The sequence below is a fragment of the Diabrotica undecimpunctata genome, chromosome 8 (assembly GCF_040954645.1).
Source record: "Diabrotica undecimpunctata isolate CICGRU chromosome 8, icDiaUnde3, whole genome shotgun sequence".
In the NCBI taxonomy this organism is placed as follows: Eukaryota; Metazoa; Arthropoda; class Insecta; order Coleoptera; family Chrysomelidae; genus Diabrotica; species Diabrotica undecimpunctata.
In genome coordinates this window covers 2,788,779-2,795,609 of record NC_092810.1, presented here as the reverse complement: position 1 = coordinate 2,795,609, position 6,831 = coordinate 2,788,779, and positions in this window count along the sequence as shown.

The following is a 6,831-nucleotide window of genomic DNA, read 5'->3' as shown; positions in this document are numbered from 1 at the left end:
AATGTTTTAATTTACCCGGACGTACGAGCCCCTTCCCATATCAGTTGGCCCACCTATGGAATTAGCAGTTTAAGACGATTACCATAAACAAATTATACTCTGCATGTTTTATAAGTTCCCATATTAATTAATATGGCATTTTTATTAATATTTATTAAAAACATTAAACTTATGGATTTTTATTTATTTTCAACAATAAAAAAAAATTCGCTAAACCCTGGGTATGCACTCACTTACGTCAACCGTTGATTTTTTCATAATTATGTTAAACCCAGAGGTAGCTATGGAAAAATGACATCAAAACAATAGTATTGTCAGTCAAGCTTTTTGTCGTTTGTGGATTGTACAATGGGTCGAGGTAAAGTTATCGATGAGAAAATTTGTTCAATCATTATTAAATCCACAAGGAAAATAATTCCTGCAGCTGGCTGTATACCACGTATCACAAAAAGAGGTTAATCTTTGTAAATGGGTATATTTTATAAAAACCCGTAATGTAGCCCTGTAATGTAGACCTTTTAAGGGTTTTTATAAAATATACCCATTTACAAAGATTAACCTCTTTTTTTTTCAATCATTATTAGATTTTTTAATTCTGGACAATCCAATTCGGAAATCACGAATATGTTGCAATTGTCACATATTATTATTTTAACCAGATTTGAAGTGTGTGTTGGAGACAGTAGGAGTCACGTCATTCGCAGGAAAAATGAAGCTTTCCATCCCGACTGTCTGAGGAGAAAAGTCAAATTTCCTGCATCTGTCATGATCTGGGGCAGCATGTCGTCTAAAGCTGTGGGAAAGTTACATTTTATCGATGGGATTGTAAACCCATCCTTTAGAAGAATCTCTACCGATTATGGAACACCGTTTAACATTAGCGGAAGATTTTGTCTTCCAACAGGACGGCGCAGGTTTTCATACCTCAAAAAAGAGTTTAAAATGGATTGAAGACCATGGCATACCACTCCGGAAGTGGATTTCTAACAGTCCCGACTTGTCTCCGATAGAGATTTTTTGGCGCGAAATGAAAAAACTTTTAGAAAACATCCTGCCAGGTCCGTTAACAAATTAAAGGAAAAATTGCAAGAAATATGGAATTCTTTTATATTAGAATTTTGACATAACTAGGTAAAAACTGCCTCGAAAAATTGTGAATGTCATTACAAATAAAGGGATGTAACTCAGTGGTAAACTTTCACATTTTTTTTTTTTTTTTTGTTAATACATATTACATATTCTACGCCATTTTTTTTAATTTAATATTATTCTGTTTAATTAATAGTTTTCGTTACGTTATAAAATATTTTCTATAATTAGGAAATTTAAAAATGTTCGATACAATTAAAACTTCTAAAATTTACACTGCGCTTTTATTTTTGTTCTCTAAAATTTAATTTGCTTATCAATCTAACGTTGGGCCAACTGATATGGGAAGGAGCTAGTAATTTGGCGTTTTTTTTTTGTATCTCGTAATATGTTTATGGATATATCTAATCGTAAAGGCTTCCTCTTCGTCCGTTTATTTACAAACTTCAAATTAAACAGAAAGCCGACCTTGGACGTCTCCTGATTTACAACGTCATTGACCTCGGCAAACCATCTACCGGTGGCAAATGGTTTAATGCAGTATCTCTATATAAATAGCACCTTCAATTAGGGTCAGGTGTAAATGTCAGCAGGGGGTGAAATGAAATAACACAACACAACACGGAGAGAGAGAGTCCTCGCTGCTTGCCCCGCCGATCGGCGGCCCACCGCCACCTACCGACGACCTACTGACTGTTTCCTTAGAAAAGGACCAAGGATTATGGGCTGATTTACGCGAAAACGACGGATTTATGGCCTCTTCGCATGCACGAGGTGGCTGAATTTTTAGGCGCAGTTCTTTGCTTCAACAGGGAGGACGTTGAAAAAGAAAACGATGTTCTTAACACTGTGTACTTTCTTTTACTGTTTTCCATTGACAACTCATGTACATCTCTGCCATCTCTTGGACATTTTTAACGATCCTGTAAATCAAGGGAATGGAATATCGTAGGTACAGTACATTCGACCAACTTACACCTCTAAACGATTAACGGAATTCGCAGAAAATGTTTCGTTGTAATAAAAGGCACGGTAAACTTCACTGGTGTTCTCCATAATGTTTAACACTTTGCTAAATTTTAGGTATAAAATAAATATATATGTCATTAATCGTTTAAACGCCAATGTTCCCATTTTGGAATCAGAGTAAAAAATAAGTTTGATTCAGAAAATATTGAAATATTTTCAAATATTGTAACAATATGCTTTCTGTATATCCCATTCTTACTTTCTGTTAGCTGAGATGTTTTTTTTACTTACGGGATTCATCTAAAAACCGCGTAAAATGACGTCCAAATTCATGTCACTTGCTTTTTTGTGCTAAAGTTGTTACTGCGAGTCGATATGTACGGAACTGTGATTTATTTTTGAATAGAAATACAGTAAATGAATTATACAAAGGAAATATTTACAAAAAAACACCTTAATGTAACTTATTTCTAAAGATATCTCGTTCAGCATTCATTGTTACCAAAATGGGAACGTTGGCAACACTGTTATTCAAGGTTCCCTAGAGAATGACTGCGCATAATAAATTGCACGTGGTGTTTATAATAATTTTGAGTTTTAGTTTTGTTTCAGTGAAAAAATGGATATATCTTTGGATCCAAAAAGTTTTTATGGGTAAGTTGGTGGCAGTAAAAAAAGCATAATACTTAGATATACTTTTATACACTTAGATCATCTATACGAAGGCATAGATTTCTAATACATGCATTCGACGATGTGGAAGCTTCAACGTATTGTTATTCTTCCACCTGATTCAGCTGATCAAGGTACTGAAAGCGACGAGGATACTATTGACGATCAGGTGTTAGATATTGCTGATATACCAGACGAAGTACCCGGTGAGGTAGAAATTCACGGTTATAAATCTTCACTGCATTCAATATGTTATTTGCGTTATGGCTGTGTCGGGTCTTGTTTCTGAGGCGTATGCCATTATTGGTCTTACACTGTCAAACGCTTTCTTTAGGTCGATCAGACAAAGAAATGCTGGTCTGTTTTATTAGCGTGTAGTCTAAATAGTTCCACAGATATCAGGCCAACCTGCTTAGTCTTTGTATGCATTAGTTTATTCTCCGCTTCGTCTTTTCTTGAACGACAAGTTGCTAATGGCGATATTTCTTAGATGTTATTAGATGCAAAGATTCCAGCTTCCTCTTTCTCTTGGTACTGAAGTATGTCAGGATATTCCGAGAATTCGTTGATATAACCAAATTTCAAATATAAATAACGTTTTTAGTAGTTGTATTGTCATTGTCTATGCTTCTACACTATACACTAAAAGCATTTCTTTAGTGCATCTAGCAATTTCTAATTTTTAGATGTGCTAGACTCAAAAGCGCATAGGTATAGGATGTGTAACCCAAGTATACCCGCTGAATCTGTGGACACTAAAATTATTCTAGAACAAGCAGTTTAGACCCGGAAATGTTGCTGCAGTCAAACTCTTAATCTCATCCAACATATTGAAACCCATTCCTACAAAAACCCAGGTATGTGCTTTCCACCTTAGAAACAAGCGTGCCCGAAGAACACTGGAGGTGGAATGGCGTGGTCAGATGGTGGAACACCACAATGAGACGCCAAAATACCTCGGCGTACGTCTGGATAGAACTCTGTCTTATCGATATCACTGTCAAAATGTCAAGAAAAAAGTAAGCTCCAGAAATAACATCATCCGCAAACTGACAAATACAAAATGAGGAGCACAACCACACACAATTTTCGTACTTGTGCCTTAGCATTATATTTTTCTGCTGTCGAGTTTGGAGCACCAGTGTGGGAAAACTTTGCTCACGCTAAAAACGTCGATATTACATTAAATGAAACGGTTCGTATAATATTTTTATGATACCCAGTTAAGTGACAATCATATTATTCATGTTGGTAACAAGATGGCATGACAGGAGGTGACAAGAGAGGTTATTAGGTTAGACACAGTTGTTAGGTTAAGTTACTGGCATGTGAAGTTAATATACTTGTTGCTTATACAATTACTCAATCTAGTATTTGTTTTATTTATTACACCTTCCATCAGGCTTATACATGGTGTCAGGTGTGATAATCTTTGCGTGGTGTAACCATTTCTTGTTTGGATAGGTACTCAACTGTAACCTTGTATTATAACACGTGAGTATCATTTTTTGGTATCATCATGGAATCCACGTTTAAGCCACCTGAATCTCTAGTATTAGATGGGAATATATCTGAAAACTGGCGCAAATTTAGCCAAAAGTTTGATCTATTTATGATAGCTACGGACCTAACCTCCAAACCAGAAAGTAAAAAGCTGGCAGTTTTCTTAAGTCTGGTGGGTGACGAGGCATTAGAGCTGTACAACACCTTCACATTTGACGAAAATGAAGACAGAACAGTAACTTGCGTAAAAAAGAAGTTTGAAGAGTATTGTTCACCAAAGAAAAATGTCATATTTGAAAGATTTAAGTTTAATAGTATTAGCCAGCAAGAAGGGCAACCATTTGACTCGTTTGTTACAGAACTACGGAAAGCCATTAAAACAACAGAGTATAGCCAACAAGACCAGATGATCAGAGATAGAATAGTAATGGGCATACACAACAAAGCAACACAAGAAAAACTGCTCAGAGAATCAGAGTTAACGTTAATGAAAGCAGTTGACATATGTCGAGCGATAGAAATAAGTAAAGACCAGTCTAAAATGTTACAAAATGAGTCATTAATAAATGCAGTTCAAAGAAGAGAACCAAGATGTGATCGTGTGTGTACCAGATGTGGATATAATCATTTGAGAGACAATCGATGTCCTGCTTGGGGTAAAACATGTGCTAAGTGTCAAGGCCATAACCATTTTGCAAAAGTTTGTAGAGAAGACCATAAAACTAGTGGGAGCAATGTGAGAATCAAACCAGAAATTCCAAGAAAGGCGATGAAAGAGCAGAAGAAGAAAGTGCATCAAGTAACAGAAGCTAGTGTAAGTGATGTGCACAGTTCAGGAAGTGAGAGTGAAGGTAGTGAGTATCAGTATTTTGTCAGGTCAGTAAACTCTAAATGTAAACATGAGGTTGGACAAGATATGTGGTCAGCTGATATTTATGTTAACAATAAGCCTGTGTCATTTAAATTAGATACTGGAGCTGAGGTAAGCACATTGCCTTTAAGTATTTTCAAAGAAATAGCCCCAACAGCACATATCCATAAATCTAATATATCATTAGTATCATATGGGGATTCAAAGTTCAAAATTAAAACTGTAGGTAGAGTTACATTAACTTGTGTTATTAAAAATGATAAAAAAGATATATCTTTTGTAGTTGTAGATACAAAAAATCAGGTGATCCAAATCGTGCAAAAACTGTCTTAATTTCAGCAATTACTGAATCAGCACTTTTATCTTTAATGGGTAATACCCATTTGTCTGAAACCAACACCTATCGAAGAGGTCTACCCTATAGTTGGAATCGCTCCACCTGCTATCAGAAGACAGGTCACGTCAGAGATAGAACGAAAGAAGCAAGAGAAGCAAGACACACCTTGTATGACCACCAGTTTCAGCCAAGTAGACTAAGGTCTTGGAAAAGCTTTCTGAAAAAAATACGATCCTTTCCCGAAAAGCCAAAGACACGCAGCCAAACACATTTTGCCCCCTCAGAGGAGATGATCGCTGGACACTATTTGCCGTATCCCACATGGAAAGCGCTAAACAGGCTAAGAACTGGCGTTTCACGTTGTGCTAGTAACCTGAAGAAATGGATCAGATACCAGGAGGACGATAACAGAGATGAGAGAGACCTGCACAGAAGAAGACCTATTTTTAGCGAATGGCAGGGCCATCTATGTGGCCAACCATTGGAAATACAAAATTTAAAGCTGTTGGTGTTTGTGTAAAGCTGAAAGTAAGTAAGTAACCCAAGTATATACAAAATCAACACACTTCAACAGATCTTTGAAATACCATTCAAATTCTTTTTCACTATATTTCAATTATTCATCCATTTTTCAATGTTTAAGTATAACGTGGTAGGTATATTTGATAAGCAGTCACCTTGTAAACCGCTACTTCAGTTCATAAAATATTTTTTGGCTCCAAAAATGCCCGACGAAATGTAAATTAAGGCCTGGAGTTTAACGTACGAAGGGGTTATCAAAGGGCGAATGTAAAATAAGAAGTAAACACTGTAAAGGGTCATGAAAAAGCGGCATACATAAACGTGTGACACAGAAACTCGCTTACTGGCCAAGGATTTTTATACCCTCGTAAAAATCGGCGATGGAGGTTTAAATTATGTTTATAGGGTTGCAAACTACAAGTGCTAAGATAAACGTGGCTAAAAGTGGAATATCACGGTAGATTTATAAGGAATATATACCTCTAGTTTGATTTTTAGGTAGAGATCTATGCCCGTGACAGATTTTATTTTAGGGTGACTTTATTTTTGGACCATTTTTATTGTTTTCGTCTTCATTGCGTGATAATGTATTATCTTATTGGAACTAATAATAAAACCGGTCCCATTTAGTGCAAATTAGCTTAATGTAAATTAGTGATTAGTTCTTCTTCTATTTTTAGCTTTTATTACCTATGTTTTGATGTCTACTTTGATCATTTTGATTCTATTTAGTGATGTTTGTAGTGTATAAAAAGTCAATAATCCTCCTTCCTTCTTAATTACTTTAATTAGTTCTTTTTCTATTTTCGTTGTCCTACGAGCATTCTCCATATTTCATTCTTAATTTGAGAAATCTTTCCAAAAATAC